This window comes from Anser brachyrhynchus (assembly GCF_964034855.1).
Source record: "Anser brachyrhynchus genome assembly, chromosome: 1".
NCBI classification, from domain to species: Eukaryota; Metazoa; Chordata; class Aves; order Anseriformes; family Anatidae; genus Anser; species Anser brachyrhynchus.
Genome location: NC_137694.1, coordinates 77,909,747 through 77,936,955, shown reverse-complemented (window position 1 = coordinate 77,936,955; position 27,209 = coordinate 77,909,747). Strand labels below are relative to the sequence as shown.

At 54.3% G+C, this 27,209-nt stretch overlaps 3 long non-coding RNA genes across 3 annotated transcripts in view; 1 reads left to right on the top strand and 2 right to left on the bottom strand.

Moving 5' to 3' along the window:
* The window catches only part of LOC308187512, a 76,562-nt gene extending 49,393 nt beyond the window's left edge, over positions 1 to 27,169 (bottom strand). Inside the window, exon 1 of the long non-coding RNA XR_013944751.1 lies at positions 27,044 to 27,169. This is a non-coding gene — a long non-coding RNA (uncharacterized lncRNA). The remainder of the gene's footprint in view (positions 1 to 27,043) is intronic.
* Positions 20,561 to 27,037, bottom strand: LOC308187516. The gene is made up of 2 exons (XR_013944755.1): positions 26,201 to 27,037; positions 20,561 to 23,397 (listed from the first exon to the last, which is right to left on the bottom strand). It is a non-coding gene; the product is annotated as an uncharacterized lncRNA (long non-coding RNA).
* LOC308187511 overlaps positions 23,608 to 27,209 on the top strand; it is a 113,691-nt gene continuing 110,089 nt past the window's right edge. Inside the window, exon 1 of the long non-coding RNA XR_013944750.1 lies at positions 23,608 to 25,771. This is a non-coding gene — a long non-coding RNA (uncharacterized lncRNA). The remainder of the gene's footprint in view (positions 25,772 to 27,209) is intronic.

The following is a 27,209-nucleotide window of genomic DNA, read 5'->3' as shown; positions in this document are numbered from 1 at the left end:
GGCACCATTGGAGATGCAGTGCAGTGAGTCCAGAGAGTGCACTGGCACCACTGGGGATGCAGTGCAGTGAGTCCAGAGAGTGCACTGGCACCACTGGGGATGCAGTGCAGTGAGTCCAGAGAGTGCACTGGCACCACTGGGGATGCACTGCAGTGAGTCCAGAGAGTTCACTGGCACCACTGGAGATGCACTTCAGTGAGTGCAGAGACTGCACTGGCACCACTGGGGATGCAGTGCAGTGAGTCCAGTGAGTGTACTGGCACCACTGGGGATGCACTGCAGTGAGTCCAGAGAGTGCTTTGGCACCACTTGGGATGCACTGCAGTGAGTCCAGAGAGTGCACTGGCACCACTGGGGATGCAGTGCAGTGAGTCCAGAGAGTGCACTGGCACCACTGGGGATGCAGTGCAGTGAGTCCAGAGAGTGCACTGGCACCAAAGGGGATGCACTTCAGTGAGTCCACAGAGTGCACTGGCTCCACTGGGGATGCAGTGCAGTGAGTCCAGAGAGTACACTGGCACCATTGGAGATGCAGTGCAGTGAGTCCAGAGAGTGCACTGGCACCACTGGGGATGCAGTGCAGTGAGTCCAGTGAGTGTACTGGCACCACTGGGGATGCACTGCAGTGAGTCCAGAGAGTGCATTGGCACCAGTGGGGATGCACTGCAGTGAGTGCAGAGAGTGCACTGGCACCACTGGGGATGCAGTGCAGTGAGTCCAGAGAGTGCACTGGCACCACTGGGGATGCACTGCAGTGAGTCCAGAGAGTTCACTGGCACCACTGGAGATGCACTTCAGTGAGTGCAGAGACTGCACTGGCACCACTGGGGATGCAGTGCAGTGAGTCCAGTGAGTGTACTGGCACCACTGGGGATGCACTGCAGTGAGTCCAGAGAGTGCTTTGGCACCACTTGGGATGCACTGCAGTGAGTCCAGAGAGTGCACTGGCACCACTGGGGATGCAGTGCAGTGAGTCCAGAGAGTGTACTGGCACCACTGGGGATGCACTTCAGTGAGTCCAGAGAGCGCACTGGCACCACTGGGGATGCAGTGCAGTGAGTCCAGAGAGTGCACTTGCACCACTGAGAATGCACTTCAGTGAGTCCAAAGAGTGCACTGGCACCACTGGGGATGCACTGCAGTGAGTCCAGAGAGTGCACTGGCACCACTGGGGATGCTGTGCAGTGAGTCCAGAGAGTGCACGGGCTCCACTGAGTATGCATTGCAGTGAGTCCAGAGAGTGCACTGGCAACACTGGGGATGCAGTGCAGTGAGTCCTGAGAGTGCACTGGCACCACTGGGGATGCAGTGGAGCAAGTCCAGAGAGTGCACTGGCACCACTGGGGATGCAGTGCAGTGAGTCCAGAGAGTGCACTGGCACCAATGGGGATGCAGTGTAGTGAGTCCAGAGAGTGCACTGGCACCACTGGGGATGCAGTACAGTGAGTCCAGAGAGTGCACTGGCACCACTGGGGATGCACAACAGTGAGTCCAGAGAGTGCATTGGCACCACTGGGGATGCAGTGCAGTGAGTCCAGAGAGTGCACTGGCACCATTGGAGATGCAGTGCAGTGAGTCCAGAGAGTGCACTGGCACCACTGGGGATGCAGTGCAGTGAGTCCAGAGAGTGCACTGGCACCACTGGGGATGCAGTGCAGTGAGTCCAGAGAGTGCACTGGCACCACTGGGGATGCTGTGCAGTGAGTCCAGAGAGTGCACGGGCTCCACTGAGTATGCATTGCAGTGAGTCCAGAGAGTGCACTGGCAACACTGGGGATGCAGTGCAGTGAGTCCTGAGAGTGCACTGGCACCACTGGGGATGCAGTGGAGCAAGTCCAGAGAGTGCACTGGCACCACTGGGGATGCAGTGCAGTGAGTCCAGAGAGTGCACTGGCACCAATGGGGATGCAGTGTAGTGAGTCCAGAGAGTGCACTGGCACCACTGGGGATGCAGTACAGTGAGTCCAGAGAGTGCACTGGCACCACTGGGGATGCACAACAGTGAGTCCAGAGAGTGCATTGGCACCACTGGGGATGCAGTGCAGTGAGTCCAGAGAGTGCACTGGCACCATTGGAGATGCAGTGCAGTGAGTCCAGAGAGTGCACTGGCACCACTGGGGATGCAGTGCAGTGTGTCCAGAGAGTGCACTGGCACCACTGGGGATGCAGTGCAGTGAGTCCAGAGAGTGCACTGGCACCACTGGGGATGCACTGCAGTGAGTCCAGAGAGTTCACTGGCACCAATGGGGCTGCACTTCAGTGAGTGCAGAGAGTGCACTGGCACCACTGGGGATGCAGTGCAGTGAGTCCAGTGAGTGTACTGGCACCCCTGGGGATGCACTGCAGTGAGTCCAGAGAGTGCATTGGCACCACTTGGGATGCACTGCAGTGAGTCCAGAGAGTGCACTTGCACCACTGGGGATGCAGTGCAGTGAGTCCAGAGAGTGCACTGACACCACTGGGGATGCAGTGCAGTGAGTCCAGAGAGTGCACTGGCACCAATGGGGATGCACAGCAGTGAGTCCACAGAGTGCACTGGCACCACTGGGGATGCAGTGCAGTGAGTCCAGAGAGTGCACTGGCACCACTGGGGATGCAGTGCAGTGAGTCCAGAGAGTGCACTGGCACCACTGGGGATGCAGTGCAGTGAGTCCAGAGAGTGCATTGGCACCACTGGGGATGCAGTGCAGTGAGTCCAGAGAGTGCACTGGCACCATTGGAGATGCAGTGCAGTGAGTCCAGAGAGTGCACTGGCACCACTGGGGATGCAGTGCAGTGAGTCCAGAGAGTGCACTGGCACCAATGGGGATGCACTTCTGTGAGTCCACAGAGTGCACTGGCTCCACTGGGGATGCAGTGCAGTGAGTCCAGAGAGTACACTGGCACCATTGGAGATGCAGTGCAGTGAGTCCAGAGAGTGCACTGGCACCACTGGTGATGCAGTGCAGTGAGTCCAGTGAGTGTACTGGCACCACTGGGGATGCACTGCAGTGAGTCCAGAGAGTGCATTGGCACCACTGGGGATGCACTGCAGTGAGTCCAGAGAGTGCACTTGCACCACTGGGGATGCAGTGCAGTGAGTCCAGAGAGTGCACTGGCACCACTGGGGATGCAGTGCAGTGAGTCCAGAGAGTGCACTGGCACCACTGGGGATGCAGTGCAGTGAGTCCAGAGAGTGCACTGGCACCACTGGCGATGCAGTGCAGTGAGTCCAGAGAGTGCACTGGCACCAATGGGGATGCACAGCAGTGAGCCCACAGAGTGCACTGACACCACTGGGGATGCAGTGCAGTGAGTCCAGAGAGTGCACTGGTACCACTGGGGATGCAGTGCAGTGAGTCCAGAGAGTGCACTGGCACCACTGGGGATGCAGTGCAGTGAGTCCAGAGAGTGGATTGGCACCACTGGGGATGCAGTGCAGTGAGTCCAGAGAGTGCACTGGCACCATTGGAGATGCAGTGCAGTGAGTCCAGAGAGTGCACTGGCACCACTGGGGATGCAGTGCAGTGAGTCCAGAGAGTGCACTGGCACCACTGGGGATGCAGTTCAGTGAGTCCAGAGAGTGCACTGGCACCACTGGGGATGCACTGCAGTGAGTCCAGAGAGTTCACTGGCACCACTGGAGATGCACTTCAGTGAGTGCAGAGACTGCACTGGCACCACTGGGGATGCAGTGCAGTGAGTCCAGTGAGTGTACTGGCACCACTGGGGATGCACTGCAGTGAGTCCAGAGAGTGCTTTGGCACCACTTGGGATGCACTGCAGTGAGTCCAGAGAGTGCACTGGCACCACTGGGGATGCAGTGCAGTGAGTCCAGAGAGTGCACTGGCACCACTGGGGATGCAGTGCAGTGAGTCCAGAGAGTGCACTGGCACCAAAGGGGATGCACTTCAGTGAGTCCACAGAGTGCACTGGCTCCACTGGGGATGCAGTGCAGTGAGTCCAGAGAGTACACTGGCACCATTGGAGATGCAGTGCAGTGAGTCCAGAGAGTGCACTGGCACCACTGGGGATGCAGTGCAGTGAGTCCAGTGAGTGTACTGGCACCACTGGGGATGCACTGCAGTGAGTCCAGAGAGTGCATTGGCACCAGTGGGGATGCACTGCAGTGAGTCCAGAGAGTGCACTGGCACCACTGGGGATGCAGTGCAGTGAGTCCAGAGAGTGCACTGGCACCACTGGGGATGCACTGCAGTGAGTCCAGAGAGTTCACTGGCACCACTGGAGATGCACTTCAGTGAGTGCAGAGACTGCACTGGCACCACTGGGGATGCAGTGCAGTGAGTCCAGTGAGTGTACTGGCACCACTGGGGATGCACTGCAGTGAGTCCAGAGAGTGCTTTGGCACCACTTGGGATGCACTGCAGTGAGTCCAGAGAGTGCACTGGCACCACTGGGGATGCAGTGCAGTGAGTCCAGAGATTGCACTGGCACCACTGGGGATGCAGTGCAGTGAGTCCAGAGAGTGCACTGGCACCAATGGGGATGCACTTCAGTGAGTCCACAGAGTGCACTGGCTCCACTGGGGATGCAGTGCAGTGAGTCCAGAGAGTGCACTGGCACCATTGGAGATGCAGTGCAGTGAGTCCAGAGAGTGCACTGGCACCACTGGGGATGCAGTGCAGTGAGTCCAGTGAGTATACTGGCACCACTGGGGATGCACTGCAGTGAGTCCAGAGAGTGCATTGGCACCAGTGGGGATGCACTGCAGTGAGTCCAGAGAGTGCACTTGCACCACTGGGGATGCAGTGCAGTGAGTCCAGAGAGTGCACTGGCACCACTGGGGATGCAGTGCAGTGAGTCCAGAGAGTGCACTGGCACCACTGGCGATGCAGTGCAGTGAGTCCAGAGAGTGCACTAGCACCACTGGGGATGCAGTGCAGTCAGTCCAGTGAGTGTACTGGCACCACTGGGGATGCAGTGGAGCAAGTCCAGAGAGTGCACTGGCACCACTGGGGATGCAGTGCAGTGAGTCCAGAGAGTGCACTGGCACCAATGGGGATGCAGTGCAGTGAGTCCAGAGAGTGCACTGGCACCACTGGGGATGCACTTCAGTGAGTCCAGAGAGTGCACGGGCTCCACTGGGGATGCAGTGCAGTGAGTCCAGAGAGTGCACTGGCACCACTGGGGATGCACTGCAGTGAGTCCAGAGAGTGCACTTGCACCACTGGGGATGCAGTGCAGTGAGTCCAGAGAGTGCACTGGCACCACTGGGGATGCAGTGCAGTGAGTCCAGAGAGTGCACTGGCACCAATGGGGATGCACAGCAGTGAGCCCACAGAGTGCACTGGCACCACTGGGGATGCAGTACAGTGAGTCCAGAGAGTGCACTGGCACCACTGGGGATGCACTGCAGTGAGTCCAGAGAGTGCTCTGGCACCACTGGCGATGCAGTGCAGTGAGTCCAGAGAGTGCACTAGCACCACTGGGGATGCAGTGCAGTCAGTCCAGTGAGTGTACTGGCACCACTGGGGATGCACTGCAGTGAGTCCAGAGAGTGCACTGGCACCACTGGGGATGCACTGCAGTGAGTCCACAGAGTGCACTGGCACCACTGGGGATGCAGTGCAGTGAGTCCAGAGAGTGCACTGGCACCACTGGGGATGCACTTCAGTGAGTCCAGAGAGTGCACGGGCTCCACTGGGGATGCACTGCAGTGAGTCCAGAGAGTGTACTGGCACCACTGGGGATGCACTGCAGTGAGTCCAGAGAGTGCACTGGCACCACTGGGGATGCAGTGAAGTGAGTCCAGAGAGTGCACTGGCACCACTGGGGATGCAGTTCAGTGAGTCCAGAGAGTGCACTGGCACCACTGGGGATGCACTGCAGTGAGTCCAGAGAGTTCACTGGCACCACTGGGGATGCAATTCAGTGAGTGCAGAGACTGCACTGGCACCACTGGGGATGCAGTGCAGTGAGTCCAGTGAGTGTACTGGCACCACTGGGGATGCACTGCAGTGAGTCCAGAGAGTGCATTGGCACCACTTGGGATGCACTGCAGTGAGTCCAGAGAGTGCACTTGCACCACTGGGGATGCAGTGCAGTGAGTCCAGAGAGTGCACTGGCACCACTGGGCATGCAGTGCAGTGAGTCCAGAGAGTGCACTGGCACCAATGGGGATGCACAGCAGTGAGCCCACAGAGTGCACTGGCACCACTGGAGATGCAGTACAGTGAGTCCACAGAGTGCACTGGCACCACTGGGGATGCAGTGCAGTGAGTCCAGAGAGTGCTCTGGCACCACTGGGGATGCAGTGCAGTGAGTCCAGAGAGTGCACTAGCACCACTGGGGATGCAGTGCAGTCAGTCCAGTGAGTGTACTGGCACCACTGGGGATGCACTGCAGTGAGTCCAGAGAGTGCACTGACACCACTGAGAATGCACTTCAGTGAGTCCAGAGAGTGCACTGGCACCACTGGGAATGCACTGCAGTGAGTCCACAGAGTGCACTGGCACCACTGGGGATGCAGTGCAGTGAGTCCAGAGAGTGCACTGGCACCACTGGGGATGCACTTCAGTGAGTCCAGAGAGTGCACGGGCTCCACTGGGGATGCAGTGCAGTGAGTCCAGAGAGTGCACTGGCACCACTGGGGATGCAGTGCAGTGAGTCCAGAGAGTGCACTGGCTCCACTGGGGATGCAGTGCAGTGAGTCCAGAGAGTGCACTGGCACCACTGGGTATGCAGTGCAGTGAGTCCAGAGAGTGCACTGGCAAAACTGGGGATGCACTGCAGTGAGTCCAGAGAGTGCACTGGCACCACTGGGGATGCAGTGCAGTGAGTCCAGAGTGTGCACTGGCACCACTGGGAATGCAGTGCAGTGAGTCCAGAGATCGCACTGGCACCACGGGGGATGCACTGCAGTGAGTCCAGAGAGTGCACTGGCACCACTGGGGATGCAGTGCAGTGAGTCCAGAGAGTGCACTGGCACCAGAGGGAATGCACTGCAGTGAGTCCAGTGAGTGCACTGGCACCACTGGGGATGCAGTGCAGTGAGTGCAGGGAGTGCACTGGCACCACTGGGGATGCAGTGCAGTGAGTCCAGAGAGTGCAGTGGCACCACTGGGGATGCAGTGCAGTGAGTCCAGAGAGTGCACTGGCAGCACTGGGGATGCAGTGCAGTGAGTCCAGAGAGTGCTCTGGCACCACTGGGGATGCAGTGCAGTGAGTCCAGAGAGTGCACTGGCACCACTGGGGATGCAGTGCAGTGAGTCCAGAGAGTGCACTGGCACCATCGGTGATGCACTGCAGTTACTCCAGAGAGTGCACTGGCACCACTGGGGATGCGGTACGGTGAGTCCAGAGAGTGCACTGGACCACTGGTGATGCACTGCAGTGAGTCCAGAGAGTGCACTGGCACCACTGAGAATGCCTTTCAGTGAGTCCAGAGAGTGCACTGGCACCACTGTGGATGCACTGCAGTGAGTCCACAGATTGCACTAGCACCACTGGGGATGCAGTGCAGTGAGTCCAGAGAGTGTACTGGCACCACTGGGGATGCAGTGCAGTGAGTCCAGAGAGTGCACTGGCACCACTGAGAATGCACTTCAGTGAGTCCAGAGAGCGCACTGGCACCACTGGGGATGCAGTGCAGTGAGTCCAGAGAGTGAACAAGCACCACTGGGAATGTAGTGCAGTGAATCCAGTGAGTCCACTGGCACCAGTGGGGATGCACTGCAGTGAGTCCATAGAGTGCACTGGACCACTGGGGATGCAGTACAGTGAGCCCAGTGAGTGCACTGGCACCACTGGAGATGCAGTACAGTGAGTCCAGTGAATGCACTGGCAACACTGGGGATGCAGTGCAGTGAGTCCAGAGAGTGCACTGGCACCACTGGTGATGCAGTATAGTGAGTCCAGTGAGTGCACTGGCACCACTGGGGATGCAGTGCAGTGAGTCCAGAGAGTGCACTGGCACCACTGGGGATGCACTGCAGTGAGTCCAGAGAGTGCACTGGCACCACTGATGATGCAGTACAGTGAGTCCAGTGAGTGCACTGGCACCACTGGGGATGTAGTGCATTGACTCCAGAGAGTGCACTGGCACCACTTGGGATGCAGTGCAGTGAGTCTAGAGAGTGCACTGGCACCACTGGGGATGCAGTGCAGTGAGTCCAGAGAGTGCATTGGCACCACTGGGGATGCAGTGCAGTGAGTCCAGAGAGTGCACTGGCAGCACTGGGGATGCACTGCAGTGAGTCCACAGAGTGCACTGGTACCACTGGGGATGCAGTGCAGTGAGTCCAGAGAGTGCACTGGCACCACTGGGGATGCACTGCAGTGAGTCCAGAGAGTGCACTGGCACCACTGAGAATGCACTTCAGTGAGTCCAGAGAGTGCACTAGCACCACTGGGGATGCAGTGCAGTGAATCCAGTGAGTGCACTGGCACCACTGGGGATGCAGTGCAGTGAGTCAAGAGAGTGCACTGGCACCACTGGGGATGCAGTACAGTGAGTCCAGAGAGTGCATTGGCACCATTGGAGATGCAGTGCAGTGAGTCCAAAGAGTGCACTGGCACCACTGGGGATGCACAGCAGTGAGTCCAGAGAGTGCATTGGCACCACTGGGGATGCAGTGCAGTGAGTCCAGAGAGTGCACTGGCACCATTGGAGATGCAGTGCAGTGAGTCCAGAGAGTGCACTGGCACCAATGGGGATGCACTTCAGTGAGTCCACAGAGTGCACTGGCTCCACTGGGGATGCAGTGCAGTGAGTCCAGAGAGTGCACTGGCACCATTGGAGATGCAGTGCAGTGAGTCCAGAGAGTGCACTGGCACCACTGGGGATGCAGTGCAGTGAGTCCAGAGAGTGCACTGGCACCACTGGGGATGCAGTGCAGTGAGTCCAGAGAGTGCACTGGCACCACTGGGGATGCACTGCAGTGAGTCCAGAGAGTTCACTGGCACCACTGGGGATGCACTTCAGTGAGTGCAGAGACTGCACTGGCACCACTGGGGATGCAATTCAGTGAGTGCAGAGACTGCACTGGCACCACTGGGGATGCAGTGCAGTGAGTCCAGTGAGTGTACTGGCACCACTGGGGATGCACTGCAGTGAGTCCAGAGAGTGCATTGGCACCACTTGGGATGCACTGCAGTGAGTCCAGAGAGTGCACTTGCACCACTGGGGATGCAGTGCAGTGAGTCCAGAGAGTGCACTGGCACCACTGGGGATGCAGTGCAGTGAGTCCAGAGAGTGCACTGGCACCAATGGGGATGCACAGCAGTGAGCCCACAGAGTGCACTGGCACCACTGGGGATGCACTGCAGTGAGTCCAGAGAGTGCTCTGGCACCACTGGCGATGCAGTGCAGTGAGTCCAGAGAGTGCACTAGCACCACTGGGGATGCAGTGCAGTCAGTCCAGTGAGTGTACTGGCACCACTGGGGATGCAGTGCAGTGAGTCCAGAGAGTGCACTGGCACCACTGAGAATGCACTTCAGTGAGTCCAGAGAGTGCACTGGCACCACTGGGGATGCACTGCAGTGAGTCCACAGAGTGCACTGGCACCACTGGGGATGCAGTGCAGTGAGTCCAGAGAGTGCACTGGCACCACTGGGGATGCACTTCAGTGAGTCCAGAGAGTGCACGGGCTCCACTGGGGATGCACTGCAGTGAGTCCAGAGAGTGCACTGGCACCACTGGGGATGCAGTGCAGTGAGTCCAGAGAGTGCACTGGCACCAATGGGGATGCACAGCAGTGAGCCCACAGAGTGCACTGGCACCACTGGGGATGCAGTACAGTGAGTCCACAGAGTGCACTGGCACCACTGGAGATGCACTGCAGTGAGTCCAGAGAGTGCTCTGGCACCACTGGGGATGCAGTGCAGTGAGTCCAGAGAGTGCACTAGCACCACTGGGGATGCAGTGCAGTCAGTCCAGTGAGTGTACTGGCACCACTGGGGATGCACTGCAGTGAGTCCAGAGAGTGCACTGGCACCACTGAGAATGCACTTCAGTGAGTCCAGAGAGTGCACTGGCACCACTGGGGATGCACTGCAGTGAGTCCACAGAGTGCACTGGCACCACTGGGGATGCAGTGCAGTGAGTCCAGAGAGTGCACTGGCACCACTGGGGATGCACTTCAGTGAGTCCAGAGAGTGCACGGGCTCCACTGGGGATGCAGTGCAGTGAGTCCAGAGAGTGCACTGGCACCACTGGGGATGCAGTGCAGTGAGTCCAGAGAGTGCACTGGCTCCACTGGGGATGCAGTGCAGTGAGTCCAGAGAGTGCACTGGCACCACTGGGTATGCAGTGCAGTGAGTCCAGAGAGTGCACTGGCAAAACTGGGGATGCACTGCAGTGAGTCCAGAGAGTGCACTGGCACCACTGGGGATGCAGTGCAGTGAGTCCAGAGTGTGCACTGGCACCACTGGGAATGCAGTGCAGTGAGTCCAGAGATCGCACTGGCACCACGGGGGATGCACTTCAGTGAGTCCAGAGAGTGCACTGGCACCACTGGGGATGCACTGCAGTGAGTCCAGAGAGTGCACTGGCACCACTGGGGATGCACTGCAGTGAGTCCAGAGAGTGCACTGGCACCACTGGGGATGCAGTGCAGTGAGTCCAGAGAGTGCACTTGCACCAGAGGGAATGCACTGCAGTGAGTCCAGTGAGTGCACTGGCACCACTGGGGATGCAGTGCAGTGAGTGCAGGGAGTGCACTGGCACCACTGGGGATGCAGTGCAGTGAGTCCAGAGAGTGCAGTGGCACCACTGGGGATGCAGTGCAGTCACTCCAGAGAGTGCACAGGCAGCACTGGCGATGCAGTGCAGTGAGTCCAGAGAGTGCTCTGGCACCACTGGGGATGCAGAGCAGTGAGTCCAGAGAGTGCACTGGCACCACTGGGGATGCAGTGCAGTGAGTCCAGAGAGTGCACTGGCACCACTGGTGATGCACTGCAGTTACTCCAGAGAGTGCACTGGCACCACTGGGGATGCGGTACGGTGAGTCCAGAGAGTGCACTGGACCACTGGTGATGCACTGCAGTGAGTCCAGAGAGTGCACTGGCACCACTGAGAATGCCTTTCAGTGAGTCCAGAGAGTGCACTGGCACCACTGGGAATGCACTGCAGTGAGTCCACAGATTGCACTAGCACCACTGGGGATGCAGTGCAGTGAGTCCAGAGAGTGTACTGGCACCACTGGGGATGCACTGCAGTGAGTCCAGAGAGTGCACTGGCACCACTGAGAATGCACTTCAGTGAGTCCAGAGAGCGCACTGGCACCACTGGGGATGCAGTGCAGTGAGTCCAGAGAGTGCACTGGCACCACTGAGAATGCACTTCAGTGAGTCCAAAGAGTGCACTGGCACCACTGGGGATGCACTGCAGTGAGTCCAGAGAGTGAACTAGCACCACTGGGAATGTAGTGCAGTGAATCCAGTGAGTCCACTGGCACCAGTGGGGATGCACTGCAGTGAGTCCAGAGAGTGCACTGGCACCACTGGGGATGCAGTGCAGTGAGCCCAGTGAGTGCACTGGCACCACTGGAGATGCAGTACAGTGAGTCCAGTGAATGCACTGGCAACACTGGGGATGCAGTGCAGTGAGTCCAGAGAGTGCACTGGCACCACTGGTGATGCAGTATAGTGAGTCCAGTGAGTGCACTGGCACCACTGGGGATGCAGTGCAGTGAGTCCAGAGAGTGCACTGGCACCACTGGGGATGCACTGCAGTGAGTCCAGAGAGTGCACTGGCACCACTGATGATGCAGTACAGTGAGTCCAGTGAGTGCACTGGCACCACTGGGGATGTAGTGCAGTGACTCGAGAGAGTGCACTGGCACCACTGGGGATGCAGTGCATTGACTCCAGAGAGTGCACTGGCACCACTTGGGATGCAGTGCAGTGAGTCCAGAGAGTGCATTGGCACCACTGGGGATGCAGTGCAGTGAGTCCAGAGAGTGCACTGGCAGCACTGGGGATGCACTGCAGTGAGTCCACAGAGTGCACTGGTACCACTGGGGATGCAGTGCAGTGAGTCCAGAGAGTGCACTGGCACCACTGGGGATGTACTGCAGTGAGTCCAGAGAGTGCACTGGCACCACTGGGGATGCAGTGCAGTGAGTCCAGAGAGTGCACTGGCACCACTGGGGATGCAGTGCAGTGAGTCCAGAGAGTGCACTGGCACCACTGAGAATGCACTTCAGTGAGTCCAGAGAGTGCACTAGCACCACTGGGGATGCAGTGCAGTGAATCCAGTGAGTGCACTGGCACCACTGGGGATGCAGTGCAGTGAGTCAAGAGAGTGCACTGGCACCACTGGGGATGCAGTACAGTGAGTCCAGAGAGTGCATTGGCACCATTGGAGATGCAGTGCAGTGAGTCCAGAGAGTGCACTGGCACCACTGGGGATGCACAGCAGTGAGTCCAGAGAGTGCATTGGCACCACTGGGGATGCAGTGCAGTGAGTCCAGAGAGTGCACTGGCACCATTGGAGATGCAGTGCAGTGAGTCCAGAGAGTGCACTGGCACCAATGGGGATGCACTTCAGTGAGTCCACAGAGTGCACTGGCTCCACTGGGGATGCAGTGCAGTGAGTCCAGAGAGTGCACTGGCACCATTGGAGATGCAGTGCAGTGAGTCCAGAGAGTGCTCTGGCACCACTGGCGATGCAGTGCAGTGAGTCCAGAGAGTGCACTAGCACCACTGGGGATGCAGTGCAGTCAGTCCAGTGAGTGTACTGGCACCACTGGGGATGCAGTGCAGTGAGTCCAGAGAGTGCACTGGCACCACTGAGAATGCACTTCAGTGAGTCCAGAGAGTGCACTGGCACCACTGGGGATGCACTGCAGTGAGTCCACAGAGTGCACTGGCACCACTGGGGATGCAGTGCAGTGAGTCCAGAGAGTGCACTGGCACCACTGGGGATGCACTTCAGTGAGTCCAGAGAGTGCACGGGCTCCACTGGGGATGCACTGCAGTGAGTCCAGAGAGTGCACTGGCACCACTGGGGATGCAGTGCAGTGAGTCCAGAGAGTGCACTGGCACCAATGGGGATGCACAGCAGTGAGCCCACAGAGTGCACTGGCACCACTGGGGATGCAGTACAGTGAGTCCACAGAGTGCACTGGCACCACTGGAGATGCACTGCAGTGAGTCCAGAGAGTGCTCTGGCACCACTGGGGATGCAGTGCAGTGAGTCCAGAGAGTGCACTAGCACCACTGGGGATGCAGTGCAGTCAGTCCAGTGAGTGTACTGGCACCACTGGGGATGCACTGCAGTGAGTCCAGAGAGTGCACTGGCACCACTGAGAATGCACTTCAGTGAGTCCAGAGAGTGCACTGGCACCACTGGGGATGCACTGCAGTGAGTCCACAGAGTGCACTGGCACCACTGGGGATGCAGTGCAGTGAGTCCAGAGAGTGCACTGGCACCACTGGGGATGCACTTCAGTGAGTCCAGAGAGTGCACGGGCTCCACTGGGGATGCAGTGCAGTGAGTCCAGAGAGTGCACTGGCACCACTGGGGATGCAGTGCAGTGAGTCCAGAGAGTGCACTGGCTCCACTGGGGATGCAGTGCAGTGAGTCCAGAGAGTGCACTGGCACCACTGGGTATGCAGTGCAGTGAGTCCAGAGAGTGCACTGGCAAAACTGGGGATGCACTGCAGTGAGTCCAGAGAGTGCACTGGCACCACTGGGGATGCAGTGCAGTGAGTCCAGAGTGTGCACTGGCACCACTGGGAATGCAGTGCAGTGAGTCCAGAGATCGCACTGGCACCACGGGGGATGCACTTCAGTGAGTCCAGAGAGTGCACTGGCACCACTGGGGATGCACTGCAGTGAGTCCAGAGAGTGCACTGGCACCACTGGGGATGCACTGCAGTGAGTCCAGAGAGTGCACTGGCACCACTGGGGATGCAGTGCAGTGAGTCCAGAGAGTGCACTTGCACCAGAGGGAATGCACTGCAGTGAGTCCAGTGAGTGCACTGGCACCACTGGGGATGCAGTGCAGTGAGTGCAGGGAGTGCACTGGCACCACTGGGGATGCAGTGCAGTGAGTCCAGAGAGTGCAGTGGCACCACTGGGGATGCAGTGCAGTCACTCCAGAGAGTGCACAGGCAGCACTGGCGATGCAGTGCAGTGAGTCCAGAGAGTGCTCTGGCACCACTGGGGATGCAGAGCAGTGAGTCCAGAGAGTGCACTGGCACCACTGGGGATGCAGTGCAGTGAGTCCAGAGAGTGCACTGGCACCACTGGTGATGCACTGCAGTTACTCCAGAGAGTGCACTGGCACCACTGGGGATGCGGTACGGTGAGTCCAGAGAGTGCACTGGACCACTGGTGATGCACTGCAGTGAGTCCAGAGAGTGCACTGGCACCACTGAGAATGCCTTTCAGTGAGTCCAGAGAGTGCACTGGCACCACTGGGAATGCACTGCAGTGAGTCCACAGATTGCACTAGCACCACTGGGGATGCAGTGCAGTGAGTCCAGAGAGTGTACTGGCACCACTGGGGATGCACTGCAGTGAGTCCAGAGAGTGCACTGGCACCACTGAGAATGCACTTCAGTGAGTCCAGAGAGCGCACTGGCACCACTGGGGATGCAGTGCAGTGAGTCCAGAGAGTGCACTGGCACCACTGAGAATGCACTTCAGTGAGTCCAAAGAGTGCACTGGCACCACTGGGGATGCACTGCAGTGAGTCCAGAGAGTGAACTAGCACCACTGGGAATGTAGTGCAGTGAATCCAGTGAGTCCACTGGCACCAGTGGGGATGCACTGCAGTGAGTCCAGAGAGTGCACTGGCACCACTGGGGATGCAGTGCAGTGAGCCCAGTGAGTGCACTGGCACCACTGGAGATGCAGTACAGTGAGTCCAGTGAATGCACTGGCAACACTGGGGATGCAGTGCAGTGAGTCCAGAGAGTGCACTGGCACCACTGGTGATGCAGTATAGTGAGTCCAGTGAGTGCACTGGCACCACTGGGGATGCAGTGCAGTGAGTCCAGAGAGTGCACTGGCACCACTGGGGATGCACTGCAGTGAGTCCAGAGAGTGCACTGGCACCACTGATGATGCAGTACAGTGAGTCCAGTGAGTGCACTGGCACCACTGGGGATGTAGTGCAGTGACTCGAGAGAGTGCACTGGCACCACTGGGGATGCAGTGCATTGACTCCAGAGAGTGCACTGGCACCACTTGGGATGCAGTGCAGTGAGTCCAGAGAGTGCATTGGCACCACTGGGGATGCAGTGCAGTGAGTCCAGAGAGTGCACTGGCAGCACTGGGGATGCACTGCAGTGAGTCCACAGAGTGCACTGGTACCACTGGGGATGCAGTGCAGTGAGTCCAGAGAGTGCACTGGCACCACTGGGGATGTACTGCAGTGAGTCCAGAGAGTGCACTGGCACCACTGGGGATGCAGTGCAGTGAGTCCAGAGAGTGCACTGGCACCACTGGGGATGCAGTGCAGTGAGTCCAGAGAGTGCACTGGCACCACTGAGAATGCACTTCAGTGAGTCCAGAGAGTGCACTAGCACCACTGGGGATGCAGTGCAGTGAATCCAGTGAGTGCACTGGCACCACTGGGGATGCAGTGCAGTGAGTCAAGAGAGTGCACTGGCACCACTGGGGATGCAGTACAGTGAGTCCAGAGAGTGCATTGGCACCATTGGAGATGCAGTGCAGTGAGTCCAGAGAGTGCACTGGCACCACTGGGGATGCACAGCAGTGAGTCCAGAGAGTGCATTGGCACCACTGGGGATGCAGTGCAGTGAGTCCAGAGAGTGCACTGGCACCATTGGAGATGCAGTGCAGTGAGTCCAGAGAGTGCACTGGCACCAATGGGGATGCACTTCAGTGAGTCCACAGAGTGCACTGGCTCCACTGGGGATGCAGTGCAGTGAGTCCAGAGAGTGCACTGGCACCATTGGAGATGCAGTGCAGTGAGTCCAGAGAGTGCACTGGCACCACTGGGGATGCAGTGCAGTGAGTCCAGAGAGTGCACTGGCACCACTGGGGATGCAGTGCAGTGAGTCCAGAGAGTGCACTGGCACCACTGGGGATGCACTGCAGTGAGTCCAGAGAGTTCACTGGCACCACTGGGGATGCACTTCAGTGAGTGCAGAGACTGCACTGGCACCACTGGGGATGCAATTCAGTGAGTGCAGAGACTGCACTGGCACCACTGGGGATGCAGTGCAGTGAGTCCAGTGAGTGTACTGGCACCACTGGGGATGCACTGCAGTGAGTCCAGAGAGTGCATTGGCACCACTTGGGATGCACTGCAGTGAGTCCAGAGAGTGCACTTGCACCACTGGGGATGCAGTGCAGTGAGTCCAGAGAGTGCACTGGCACCACTGGGGATGCAGTGCAGTGAGTCCAGAGAGTGCACTGGCACCAATGGGGATGCACAGCAGTGAGCCCACAGAGTGCACTGGCACCACTGGGGATGCAGTACAGTGAGTCCAGAGAGTGCACTGGCACCACTGGGGATGCACTGCAGTGAGTCCAGAGAGTGCTCTGGCACCACTGGCGATGCAGTGCAGTGAGTCCAGAGAGTGCACTAGCACCACTGGGGATGCAGTGCAGTCAGTCCAGTGAGTGTACTGGCACCACTGGGGATGCACTGCAGTGAGTCCAGAGAGTGCACTGGCACCACTGAGAATGCACTTCAGTGAGTCCAGAGAGTGCACTGGCACCACTGGGGATGCAGTACAGTGAGTCCACAGAGTGCACTGGCACCACTGGGGATGCAGTGCAGTGAGTCCAGAGAGTGCACTGGCACCACTGGGGATGCACTTCAGTGAGTCCAGAGAGTGCACGGGCTCCACTGGGGATGCACTGCAGTGAGTCCAGAGAGTGCACTGGCACCACTGGGGATGCAGTGCAGTGAGTCCAGAGAGTGCACTGGCACCAATGGGGATGCACAGCAGTGAGCCCACAGAGTGCACGGGCTCCACTGGGGATGCACTGCAGTGAGTCCAGAGAGTGCACTGGCACCACTGGGGATGCAGTACAGTGAGTCCACAGAGTGCACTGGCACCACTGGGGATGCACTGCAGTGAGTTCAGAGAGTGCACTTGCACCACTGGGGATGGGTTTCAAGCCAACTGCATTAACCGCTCATGCTTCTTTCTTATGAGACGTTAGTAAACCAATTACATAACCTTGTCAAGACTAAATCACAGGTAAAAATCCTGTACATCTCATGTGGCCAACCACTCCCAACTAGGATTCCAAGAACCAGGAGGTTCTGTGAAAATAGGGCTAGTGCTATTAGAGGGGTGATTATTAGGGTAAGCCCTAAGCTGTCTTTAATGGAGAAGTATGGGTGGAATGGGATTTTGTCGCAGTCTGATACGATTCCTAGTGGGTTATTTGAGCCTGATTCGTGTAGGAAGGTTAGGTGGACTAGGGTGATTCCTGCAATTAGGAAGGGCAGTAGGAAGTGGATGGCGAAGAATCGGGTTAAGGTTGGATTGTCTACTGAGAATCCTCCTCAGGCTCATTCTACTAGAGTTTGCCCAATGTACGGGATGGCTGAGAATAGGTTGGTGATTACGGTGGCCCCTCAGAATGACATTTGTCCTCATGGTAGGACATACCCTACGAAGGCAGTTGCTATTAGGGTGAGTAGGAGGATTACTCCTGTGTTTCAGGTTTCTTTGTATAGGTAGGAGCCGTAGTAGAGGCCTCGTCCGATGTGTAAGTAGATGCAGATAAAGAAGAGCGAAGCACCGTTGGCGTGGAGGTTGCGGATGAGCCATCCGTACTGGACGTCTCGGCATGTGTGAGCTACTGAGGAGAAGGCGAGTGAAGTGTCTGCGGTGTAGTGTATGGCTAGTAGCAGGCCTGTTAGGATTTGTGTGGCTAAGCAGATGGCTAGAAGGGAGCCGAAGTTTCATCAGGCAGAGATGTTGGAGGGGGCGGGTAGGTCGATTAGGGAAAGTTCCTCTGTGAAAGGAACTCGGCAAATTAATAAGGCCCGACTGTTTACCAAAAACATAGCCTTCAGCAAATTAAACAAGTATTGAAGGTGATGCCTGCCCGGTGACTTAGGTTTAACGGCCGCGGTATCCTAACCGTGCAAAGGTAGCGCAATCAATTGTCCCATAAATCGAGACTTGTATGAATGGCTAAACGAGGTCTTAACTGTCTCTCACAGATAATCAGTGAAATTGATCTCCCCGTGCAAAAGCGGGGATGTGAACATAAGACGAGAAGACCCTGTGGAACTTAAAAATCAATGACCACCGCGAATCCTCAATCAACCCCACTGGGGCCACTACCATCGCAGAGCCTGGTCGATATTTTTCGGTTGGGGCGACCTTGGAGGAGAACAAATCCTCCAAAAACAAGACCATACCTCTTTACCTAGAGCTACCCCTCAAAGTGCTAACAGTGACCAGACCCAATATAATTGATTAATGGACCAAGCTACCCCAGGGATAACAGCGCAATCCCCCTCAAGAGCCCATATCGACAGGGGGGTTTACGACCTCGATGTTGGATCAGGACATCCTAATGGTGCAGCCGCTATTAAGGGTTCGTTTGTTCAACGATTAACAGTCCTACGTGATCTGAGTTCAGACCGGAGCAATCCAGGTCGGTTTCTATCTATGACACACTCTCCCCAGTACGAAAGGACCGGGAAAGTGGGGCCAATACCACAAGCACGCCCCCCCCCCTCTAAGCAGTGAAACCAACTAAACCGTGAAGAGGGCCTTCCCCCACCACTTTCAGTCCTAGAAAAGGACCAGCTAGAGTGGCAGAGCCCGGCAAGTGCAGAAGGCTTAAGCCCTTTCCCCAGAGGTTCAAATCCTCTCCCTAGCTTCACCCATGATTCAAATAACAACACTAAGCTGCCTCATTATATCCCTCCTATACATCATCCCAATCCTGATTGCCGTAGCCTTCCTAACCCTAGTAGAACGGAAAATCCTAAGCTACATACAATCCCGCAAAGGCCCTAACGTTGTCGGGCCTTTTGGCCTACTTCAACCATTTGCGGACGGACTGAAACTATTTACCAAAGAGCCCATCCGACCCTCTACCTCTTCCCCACTTCTATTCATTCTGATACCAATACTAGCCCTTGTCCTAGCCCTCACCACTTGAGCACCACTACCACTCCCATTTCCCCTAGCAGATCTAAACCTCGGAGTTCTCTTCCTAATAGCCATGTCAAGCCTAGCCGTCTACTCAGTCCTATGATCAGGCTGAGCCTCGAACTCAAAATACGCACTAATCGGAGCCCTACGGGCAGTAGCACAGACCATTTCATACGAAGTGACACTGGCCATAATCCTGCTATCAATAATCATACTAAGCGGAAGCTACACACTCAGCTCCTTTGCCGTCGCACAGGAGCCTCTATACTTCATTTTCTCCTCATGACCCCTAGCAATAATATGATACGTATCCACCCTAGCAGAGACAAACCGAGCTCCTTTTGACCTCACAGAGGGTGAATCTGAGCTAGTCTCAGGGTTTAACGTTGAATACGCCGCAGGACCCTTCGCCTTATTCTTCCTAGCTGAATATGCGAACATTATGCTAATAAATACACTTACAGCCATCATATTCCTAAACCCAAGCGCCCTAGGGCCACCCACAGAACTATTCCCCGTCATCCTAGCCACAAAAGTCCTCCTACTATCTTCTGGTTTCTTATGGGTCCGAGCTTCATACCCACGATTCCGATATGACCAACTAATGCACCTACTATGAAAAAACTTCCTACCCCTCACACTAGCTCTGTGCCTCTGACACATCAGCATACCTATCTGCTATGCAGGCCTACCTCCTTACATAAGGAAATGTGCCTGAACTACAAAGGGTCACTATGATAAAGTGAACATAGAGGTATAACAGCCCTCTCATTTCCTGTTGACCTTAGAAAAGTAGGAATTGAACCCACACAAGAGAAATCAAAATTCTCCATACTTCCCTTATATTATTTTCTAGTAGAGTCAGCTAATCAAGCTATCGGGCCCATACCCCGAAAATGATGGTTTAACCCCCTCCTCTACTAATGAACCCTTACGCGACCCCAATCATAACCTTCAGCCTCATCTTGGGCACCACCATCACAATTTCCAGCAACCACTGAGTTCTGGCCTGGACAGGACTGGAGATCAACGCACTAGCCATCATTCCCCTAATTGCCAAATCCCACCACCCACGAGCAGTAGAAGCCGCAACGAAATACTTCCTAACCCAAGCAGCTGCTTCCGCCCTGGTCCTATTCTCTAGCATAACCAATGCCTGAGTCACCGGCCAATGAGACATCACACAAATAAACCACCCAACCTCCTGTCTACTACTGACAGCAGCAATCGCTATTAAACTGGGCCTAGTGCCATTTCACTTCTGATTCCCAGAAGTACTACAAGGATCGCCACTAATAACAGCCCTGCTACTCTCGACCCTCATAAAATTCCCCCCACTAACCCTGCTCCTACTAACATCCAAATCCCTCGACCCAGCTCTACTCACCGCCATGGCCCTAGCCTCAACAGCACTAGGAGGCTGAATAGGACTGAACCAAACACAAACACGCAAAATCCTAGCCTTCTCGTCCATCTCCCACTTAGGCTGAATCGCCATCATCCTAGTTTACAGCCCCAAATTGGCCTTACTTACCTTCTACCTATACACAATCATAACATCAGCCGTATTCCTAGCCCTTAACAAAATCAAAGCCCTTAACCTATCCATGATCACAACCTCATGAACAAAAACCCCAGTGCTAAACGCCACCCTAATACTAGTACTTTTATCCCTAGCAGGCCTCCCCCCATTAACAGGCTTTATACCAAAGTGACTTATCATCCAAGAACTAACTAAACAGGAAATAACACCAGCAGCCATGGCAATTGCCATGCTATCACTGCTCAGCCTCTTCTTCTACCTACGCCTCGCATACCACTCAACAATTACCCTTCCCCCCAACTCCTCTAACCACATAAAACAATGATACACTAGCAAAGCCCCAAGCACACCTACTGCGGTCCTTGCCTCACTATCAATCCTCTTACTTCCCCTGTCCCCAATAATACATGCCATTGTCTAGAAACTTAGGATAACACCCCAAACCGAAGGCCTTCAAAGCCTTAAATAAGAGTTAAACCCTCTTAGTTTCTGCACATTAAGACTTACAGAATATTAACCTGTATCTTCTGAATGCAAGTCAGACGCTTTAATTAAGCTAAAGCCTCCCTAGACAGATGGGCTTCGATCCCACAAAACTCTAGTTAACAGCTAAATGCCTAAACCAATTGGCTTCTGCCTACAAAGACCCTGACGCACCCTAGTGCGCATCGATGAGCTTGCAACTCAACATGAATTTCACTACAGAGCCGATAAGAAGAGGAATTAAACCTCTGTAAAAAGGACTACAGCCTAACGCTTCAACACTCAGCCATCTTACCCGTCACCTTCATCAACCGATGACTATTTTCCACTAACCATAAGGATATTGGCACCCTGTACCTCATCTTCGGGGCATGAGCAGGAATAGTCGGCACCGCACTCAGCCTATTAATCCGCGCAGAACTAGGACAACCAGGAACTCTCCTAGGCGACGACCAAATTTACAATGTAATCGTTACCGCTCACGCCTTTGTAATAATCTTCTTTATAGTCATACCCATCATGATCGGAGGATTCGGCAACTGATTAGTCCCCCTCATAATCGGTGCCCCCGACATAGCATTCCCGCGAATAAACAACATAAGCTTTTGACTCCTCCCCCCATCATTCCTCCTCCTACTAGCCTCATCCACTGTAGAAGCTGGCGCCGGCACAGGCTGAACTGTCTACCCTCCCCTAGCAGGTAACCTTGCCCACGCCGGAGCTTCAGTAGACCTGGCTATCTTCTCACTCCACTTAGCCGGTATCTCCTCCATCCTTGGGGCCATCAACTTTATCACCACAGCCATCAACATAAAACCCCCCGCACTCTCACAATACCAAACCCCACTATTTGTCTGATCCGTACTAATTACCGCCATCCTACTCCTTCTATCACTCCCCGTACTCGCCGCCGGTATTACAATATTACTAACTGATCGAAACCTAAACACCACATTCTTCGACCCCGCTGGAGGAGGAGACCCAATCCTGTACCAACACCTATTCTGATTCTTCGGACACCCAGAAGTCTATATTCTGATCCTACCGGGGTTTGGAATCATCTCACACGTAGTCACGTACTACTCAGGCAAAAAGGAGCCCTTCGGCTACATGGGAATAGTCTGAGCCATACTATCCATCGGCTTCCTAGGATTCATCGTCTGAGCTCACCACATGTTTACAGTAGGAATAGACGTTGATACCCGAGCCTACTTTACATCAGCCACTATAATCATTGCCATCCCTACCGGAATCAAAGTATTTAGCTGACTAGCCACCCTGCACGGAGGAACAATCAAATGAGACCCCCCCAATACTATGAGCTCTAGGATTTATCTTCCTATTTACCATCGGAGGATTAACAGGAATCGTTCTTGCAAACTCTTCCCTAGACATCGCCCTGCACGACACGTACTACGTAGTTGCCCACTTCCACTACGTCCTATCCATAGGCGCCGTCTTTGCCATTCTAGCAGGATTTACTCACTGATTCCCACTACTCACTGGGTTTACCCTACACCAAACATGAGCAAAAGCCCACTTCGGGGTAATATTTACAGGAGTAAACCTAACGTTCTTCCCCCAGCACTTCCTAGGCCTAGCAGGAATACCCCGACGATACTCGGACTATCCCGACGCCTACACACTATGAAACACCATTTCCTCCATCGGCTCCCTAATCTCAATAGTAGCCGTAATCATACTAATATTCATCATCTGAGAAGCCTTTTCGGCCAAACGAAAAGTCCTACAACCAGAACTAACTACCACAAACGTTGAATGAATCCACGGCTGCCCTCCCCCATACCATACTTTCGAGGAACCGGCCTTCGTCCAAGTACAAGAAAGGAAGGAATCGAACCCTCACATGCTGGTTTCAAGCCAACTGCATTCACCGCTCATGCTTCTTTCTTATGAGACGTTAGTAAACCAATTACATAGCCTTGTCAAGACTAAATCACAGGTAAAAATCCTGTACATCTCATGTGGCCAACCACTCCCAACTAGGATTCCAAGACGCCTCATCACCCATCATAGAAGAACTCGTTGAATTCCACGACCACGCCCTAATCGTTGCCCTAGCTATCTGCAGCCTAGTTCTCTACCTTTTAGCCCACATACTAACAGAAAAACTCTCGTCCAATGCTGTAGACGCCCAAGAAGTAGAGCTGATCTGGACAATCCTACCTGCTATCGTCCTGGTACTCCTCGCCCTCCCATCCCTACAAATCCTCTACATAATGGACAAAATCGATGAACCAGACCTCACCCTAAAGCCATCGGCCACCAATGATACTGAAGCTACGAATACACAGACCTCAAAGACCTATCCTTCGACTCCTACATAGTGCCCACCCCCAGACTTACCCAACGGCCACTTCCGACTGCTAGAAGTTGACCACCGCGTAGTTATCCCAATAGAATCCCCCATCCGCGTGTTTACTATTTTTAGTACTGGAGTTTCTCTAATAAGTTTAAGTTATTTTGTATGTGTTTGTGTGTATATGTACATCGTTCCGATGATGTCATGGAAGGGATGATTAATGGAGTTTTAGAGGTAGTTTGCTGGGATTGGGCGATGAAGGTTTATGCTACATGGTGGTTAGCGAAAGTTTACTGGTTTAGTTTGTGAAGCGCAGGGGTTGCGCTTAATGATTTGTTGTTTTGTGCTATGTCCAACGAGCATTCATCCAATAGCCCCATTTAACCCGGAGGGTGGAGGTAACATTAACTGAATGTGGTCAAAGTGCATCAGTGTCAGGATGATTCCCCATATACGCCAACCGTCTCATCGAGGGACCCTTGAAATATAGGATAGGCCGTGAGGCAGGTGTGTCCAGGCTTAGATTGTGGGACCCCCGAGATCACTGGGAATAGCCACCTGTGAGGTAACCCCGGAAAAAATAAGAGGAACCAGAGGCGCCAAAAAGCTGGAACATGCCGCGATTACGCATTGAGAAGGTGAAAGTACTCACAGATGCCACTTTGAAGGGCAAGGAGGGGTGAGTGAACCCAATGGATGGCCCTGACCGAGGAACCAGAGGCGCAAAAATGTGAGGAGGGCGAGGGGTTTAGGGGGAACGTATGGGCCTGAAGCTAGTCATACCGGACATTATGTGCAACGGGTTGCTGATTTCACGTGAGGAGTACGATTAATAAATCCGTCTGATACGAACTGCATGAGATATGTGGTGGAGAGTTGTTGTTGGAGCATGTCCTGTGAGCATTCATTAAAATGGGGTCTTGTTATGCGCTTGAGTGGAGTTGTATTGGGTGTTGTGCGGTATGGTCCTAGAACATTCATGCCGGGTGGTTTGGTAGGAGTGTGTTTAAGGGTTTAATGGCCGTGTACATGTATGGGTTTAGCACCTGCTTATAAGATAGTCCGTATATAATGTATATTACTGGTACTATAGTATGTATGTATATGGGGTATATAAATTTATGCACGAATATGCATAACCAAATACCCCCGCCTCGGGGGGGGAGGGGGGGGGGGTTAAGCATAATGGCATAGATGGGGTAGAATTATTGGGGGCTTGCGGTTAGTTCCTGTAGTTGAGAACAATGGCGGCTTTTCGAGCCGCAGGCCTCGGGTAGTGTCCGGGCAGGAATAATGACTTATTTTATGTTTTTTTTAGGGATTTGCTTTGCGGTGGGTGTTTTGGGTGTGGCGTCGAATCCTTCGCCGTATTATGGGGTTGTTGGTTTGGTGTTAGCGTCTGTGGCGGGGTGCGGGTGGTTGCTGGGCCTTGGGGTTTCGTTCGTGGCTTTAGTGCTGTTTATGGTGTATTTGGGGGGTATGCTGGTGGTGTTTGTTTATTCAGTAGCTTTAGCAGCGGAGCCTTTCCCTGGGGCTTGGGGGGATTGACGGGTGATTGGATGTGCAGTAGCGTTTGTGGCAATTGTTTTTGGGGGGTTGGTGTTTGGGGGGTTTATGGGGGCTTGGAAGTTCGGGGTTTCTACTGTGAATAATGTTGGGGTGTTTGTTGTTCGGTCGGATTTTAGTGGAGTTTCCATGTTTTATTCACATGGGGCAGGGATGTTTTTAGTGGCGGGTTGGGGGCTGTTGTTGACTTTGTTTGTTGTATTGGAGCTTGTGCGGGGGTTGTCGCGGGGTGCTATTCGGGCGGTTTAGGGGTTAGGGTCAGAGAATAGTTTATTGAAAATGCCAGCTTTGGGAGCTGGAGATAAAGGTTTGAGTCCTTTTTTTCTGAGTTTGGGGTACTCTAAGAAGTGGTAAGTCTTCAATCTTTGGTTTACAAGACCAATGTTTTTATAAACTATTAGAGTATTTAGCAGTTGAGTATTTTGTTTTCTAGGGCGCTTGCGGCGGGGAGGAGAAATAGGAGGATAGTGAAGTAGGCGATTGAAGCGAGTTGGCCGATGATGATGAATGGGTGTTCGACGGGTTGGCTTCCTACTCATGTTAGGACGAGGAGGTCGGCGACTAGTACTCAGAATAGGAGCTGGGAGAGTGGTCGGAATGTTATTGCTCGTTGTTTTGATTTGTGCAGGAATGGGATTAGGAATAGGATCAGTACGGAGGCGGCCAGTGCTAATACGCCTCCTAGTTTATTTGGGATTGAACGTAGGATGGCGTAGGCGAATAGGAAGTATCATTCTGGCTTGATGTGTGGTGGGGTTACTAGTGGGTTTGCTGGGGTGAAGTTTTCTGGGTCTCCCAGGAGGTTAACCGCTCATGCTTCTTTCTTATGAGACGTTAGTAAACCAATTACATAGCCTTGTCAAGACTAAATCACAGGTAAAAATCCTGTACATCTCATGTGGCCAACCACTCCCAACTAGGATTCCAAGACGCCTCATCACCCATCATAGAAGAACTCGTTGAATTCCACGACCACGCCCTAATCGTTGCCCTAGCTATCTGCAGCCTAGTTCTCTACCTTTTAGCCCACATACTAACAGAAAAACTCTCGTCCAATGCTGTAGACGCCCAAGAAGTAGAGCTGATCTGGACAATCCTACCTGCTATCGTCCTGGTACTCCTCGCCCTCCCATCCCTACAAATCCTCTACATAATGGACGAAATCGACGAACCAGACCTCACCCTAAAAGCCATCGGCCACCAATGATACTGAAGCTACGAATACACAGACTTCAAAGACCTATCCTTCGACTCCTACATAGTGCCCACCCCAGACTTACCCAACGGCCACTTCCGACTGCTAGAAGTTGACCACCGCGTAGTTATCCCAATAGAATCCCCCATCCGCGTGATCATTACTGCAGGAGACGTACTCCACTCCTGAGCAGTCCCAACGCTCGGAGTTAAAACAGACGCAATCCCAGGCCGACTAAACCAAACTTCATTCATTACCACCCGGCCTGGGAATTTTACGGACAATGCTCAGAAATTTGCGGGGCTAATCACAGCTACATACCCATTGTAGTAGAATCAACCCCACTCCCACATTTCGAGGCCTGATCGTCCCTTCTATCATCATCCTAATCATTAAGAAGCTATGCAACAGCACTAGCCTTTTAAGCTAGCCAAAGAGGGACTTCCCCCTCCTTAATGATATGCCACAGCTTAACCCCGCACCATGATTTTCAATCATAATTATAACCTGATTAACCCTAGCACTCCTCATCCAACCAAAACTACTAGCCTTCACCACAACCAACCCCCCATCAAATAAGACCTCCCTCACTACCAAACCCACACCATGATCCTGACCATGAACCTAAGCTTCTGTGACCAATTTTCCAGCCCCAATCTATTTGGCATCCCCTTAATCCTACTATCCCTACTCTTCCCAGCCCTACTATTCCCGTCCCCAAACAACCGATGAATCAACAACCGCCTTTCTACTATCCAAACATGACTCCTTCACCTAATCACAAAACAACTAATAGTCCCACTCAACAAAAATGGCCACAAATGAGCCATAATATTTACATCCCTAATAATCATACTTCTTACAATCAACCTTCTAGGCCTCCTTCCATATACATTCACCCCAACCACCCAACTATCTATGAACATAGCCCTAGCCTTCCCACTATGGCTCGCCACACTACTAACAGGCCTACGAAACCAACCATCAGCCTCTTTAGCCCACCTATTTCCCGAAGGTACCCCTACACCCCTAATCCCCACACTAA